Genomic DNA, 4,390 nt, shown 5'->3' on the forward strand with positions numbered 1-4,390 from the left:
ATACCAGGAAATTTATTTGTTTTTTATTTTTGTCTGTTTGTTTGCTTTGAGACAGGGTTTCTCTGTGTAGCCTTGGTTTTCCTGGACTCACTCTATAGACCAGGTTGGCGCAAACTCACAGAGATCCGCCTGCCTCTGCCTCCCAAGTGCTGGGATTATAGGTTTGTGCCACTAAGCCTGGCTGGGGAATTTATTTTTTAAATGACTTAATATCAAATTTTGTTCAGGCTTGAAATTATCACTGTAAGTAACAAATGTGGTTGTTATTTAAAGTCATCACTGAAGTTCTTATTTTGGCTGAAGCTGTTATCAACCCCCATTCACAAACGGAATCTTTGAACGAGTCTGAAGTATTGATGTCAGCATGGGCTGCTATCAGATGTAAGGCAGAAGGAAAGATACCCAAGTGGAAAATGACTTCCAAGAGTGCAAGAAATTAATTTCAATGTATTAGTACCTAATTGTCCCAATAAAGCTCTTCTGTCTGAACTTTAGGAAGTTCTGATCATAAGGGACCTCAAAGTGATTCACAGCCCAGGCACTTAGATGCATATCCACTGATGGCGGGGAAATGGACTACAGGCCTGCACATAGACGTACCCCCAAGTCAGGTTTCAAGCTGGCACTCAAGTTGGCAGGTATACGATGCCCATTTGAGCAGTAGAATGTGTTTCTTCATTCATAAGGGATTGGATGTCAAATTTCAGATTCTCCATCTCACTACTGCCATGACTTTTATAAAAAAAAAACCATCCTGACCTATAACCGCAGCACACAGAGTGAGGTAGGAGTATTGCCAGGATCTCAGGATTAGCTACAGAGCCCCTGTCTCAAAAAAAAAAAAAAAAAAAAAAAAATCCAAAGACAGCATAGCTGCATTCTGTCCAGTGCACCTGCTCTCTGGGGAATAGTGCCCTCTTGTCACTCATTTTCCTGTGGGCAGGCTTCTGCATAGTGGTCACAGGCTTCCCACATACATGTTAATTAACGATTTTCGGGTACCTAGAAGCAGCAGCCTTGAGTTGATAACAGCCTCAGGATGCAGGCCACATGCCAGGACCTTGTAGGCTGACCTTCCAGGACACAAGTGCCATGACAGAGCCTGGAATCAGTTAGTTTGTGACTGCTTTTGCCTACAAAATTCTGTCCTTCATAAATGCTTGAGGTTTTACTGAAGCTGGCTAACAAATGATTCTGACTCTCTTGGTATGTCTTCACCATAAGCATCACATTGCTTGCTACTGAGGGTACTGAAATGGCATCTTGGAAGTCTATCAAAATTTATGTCCCCTCAACTGACTGTGGTAGCATACCCCTGTTGCCCCAGTGTTGTGGAGGCAGAAAAAGGATTATCCACTTGAGTGCAGTCTGGACTTCAGGGAGAGACGCTGTCTCACAAAACCAAGCTAAGGAGCAAGCACCTCGAGGCTAAGATTAGTGGCAACGGAGCCTGGGCAGTGAGTGCTAGCCATGGTGTATGATTGCCTGCAAGCAAATTCCTAATTTCAAAGCATAGGGGAGGAGGACTAGCTAGGATGAAGAGACGAATCTGGCTTAGAGCACTTGTTGCTCTGGTAGAGGCCCCAGGTTTGGTTCTCAGCATCCCCCTGACCTCTCACAACCACATGCTTTCCATTGGCATCTGTAAGCAGCACATGGGTATCTTGTCCATACACAGATGCAGACAAACACTCAAGCACATTTAAAAATAAAACACATGAAACCATCCTACGCAACTTAAGCACGTTCTGTGTACAGGATAGCATAGGTGACGGTACCACCTCAGTTAGGCTCACCAGACATTATCAGATTGGTGACATCAAGTGTATGGAGTACAAATAATAGAAATGAAGATTTTTCCCTGGTGTGTTAAATACTGCGCGGGATATTCAAGTAATATGGAAGACTGGGTCTTACAAGTGTTATCTCTCATAAGGACAATTTGTGCCTTCTAAAGGCAAAGCAGACAAACAAACCAAACCAAAGGCTGTAATTACACTGCTTCTCCCCACACCCCTTGCAAGCATCATCCAGTGGATGAGAGCTTGCGTCCACTAGGACATTAGATGCACCATGGTGGCTCCTGAGTACCAAGTAGTCGCTCTCATACACAGAGGGGAGGCTGTTGCTGTCCTCGTTTACTTTCAAGCTGCCCCACTGTGTCCTTCATCATGATCTTGTTAATAATGCCAGGCCACCGAGGAGTTGCTGTTGATGAAATTGCATCTTACAAACCTTCCAAGGGGCCTCACCTGCAGAAACACCAGCCTTCCTTAATTAAAAATTGATTCTCAAAAGAAGCCACTGTATGTGTTTTTTTTAGTAAGATAACAGCACAAGTAATTATTACGCTGTGTCTGTGGCTATATCTGTTTAGAGGTGGACATGGGTAGCTTTGTGTTGTCTCATGTCATTGCCAAGACAGTGTGCATGAAGCAGAGGTTCTTGTTTGTGTGTGTGTGTGTGTGTGTGTGTGTGTGTGTGTGTGTGTGTATCTCTGTGTGCATGTTCTGTGGTGTGTGCTACGTGTTATGTGCATATATGTGGTGCCCGCCTGCAAGCATTTGTGTGCACATTGATAGACTAGTGCAGGAAGTCCCCTGATGTTCTCCAGTTGTTTTCAGGAGGCAGGGTCTCTCACAGAACTGGAAGTGCAACTTTTGGCCTAGGCCAACTGGCCAAGGAACTCTCAGGATCCCCTGACTCTGCTCTCTCCTATGGCAAGGCAACAGGCACACGCAGCCATGCCTGGCTCTAAACGGGTGCTGAGGATCTGAACTCGGGTCTTCGTGCTTTCACAGCACGCTTTCCTACCCACCGACCCATCTCCCCAGTGCCCTAGGCTGAAGTCTGCCTTAAGATCCTAATGTTCCCATTAAAAAATATATTTAGCCCAGGCTGGCTTCACACTCACTATGAAACTGGTCTTCCAGCCTCCACATGCTGCGAGCCAGGATTGCAGGCATAGGGCATGGTCTGCATCCTGCCTCTACTGTAGGTCAGATTGATGGTGGTGTACCAAAGCCTAACCGATCAGCTATGCATCCTTTGTAAATGTAGCTACAGTAAGAAGGAAAGCATTGCTGAAAAGACGCTTACAGATTTAACGTCAGATTCAGTGACTTATAGGAGCAGTGATGTTTCTGAAGAAAAAAAGAAAAATAAAAACACTACTGAAAATGTTATTAAATGTGAAAAAAAAATATCGAGTGGTATATTTTGTATTTTGAATCTTTCTTCTCAGGGAAAATTTCCGCATACATTTAACTCACAAAGGACTCTCTGAGAAATATCTCGTCTTGTTTATTGTCTTTCCTGAATCTTGTAGATGCCGGAACTTGTCTGGGTAACAATGAGTCGCTCTTTATGGTTACAAATGTATTCCCGCCTGGTTCTCTCCTGGAGCCCTGCTCTCCTCTTCTTTCCTCCCTCCCTCCTGTCATCATCCTCCTTTTCCTCACTTCCTTCCTCACCCTCTCCTCCCCCCCCCACCCCCTCTCTTCTCTCTATCCTATTCTAAAACTAAGAATCTTGCAGGGAGCTGTATTTAGATGTGGGAGTCTCTACTTGACTTATCTTACATTTTCCCAGGCATGGCCATTGCACCCACGAACTCACCACAGCAGGGACTCCCTGCATAAGACCTGCCTAAGGCTGAGCCCACCAAGTCAACAGTTCATCCCGGGTAGGAGAGGGACTCATCAGTCCCCACCCTTCCCTAAGAAGCACTTAGGGGTTATAAATAATAACCTCTATTATAAACATACCTAGTGATATAAATAATAACCTTAAACAAATAAGCACGGCTCTTGCTAATGCAGGCAGCACTAATCAAATGCAAAGCGCACAACAAAAATAATCAGACATGAAAGTAGAAGGATGTGGGCAGAAGGGATTTTGTGGAAGAGGGATGATAGTAAGACAGGATAAAGGCTTTGATTGAAGAGCATCACATGCATATGTATGAGATGGTGAAAAAATTAACGAGGGAGTGTGGACATGGTTCAGGGATTGAGAACACATACTGGTCCCCAGCAGAGGACCCAAGTTTTATTCCCAGCACCCAAGTCAGATAGCCTCCTAGTGGCCTTTTCACTCTGTCTTTCTTGTCTTTCTGTCTCTTAGTCTGTCTCTGTCTGTCTCTGTCTCTCTCTCTCTGTCTCTCTCTGTCTCTCTGTCTCTCTGTCTCTCTGTCTGTCTCTCTCTCTCTCTCTCTCTCTCTTTCTCTCTCTCGCTATATATATATATATATACATATATATATTTAAATAACAAATATTTTTAAGAACTATGCTAGATTTAAAAGATGCAAAAGGTGGACTGCTCGTGTTTCTAGATTAGGCATATTGAATTTGAAATTGGTCACCTAAATTTGTGGAGTTCTTAAAGC

Source organism: Acomys russatus, unplaced genomic scaffold (genome assembly GCF_903995435.1).
Source record: "Acomys russatus unplaced genomic scaffold, mAcoRus1.1, whole genome shotgun sequence".
Classification (NCBI taxonomy): Eukaryota; Metazoa; Chordata; class Mammalia; order Rodentia; family Muridae; genus Acomys; species Acomys russatus.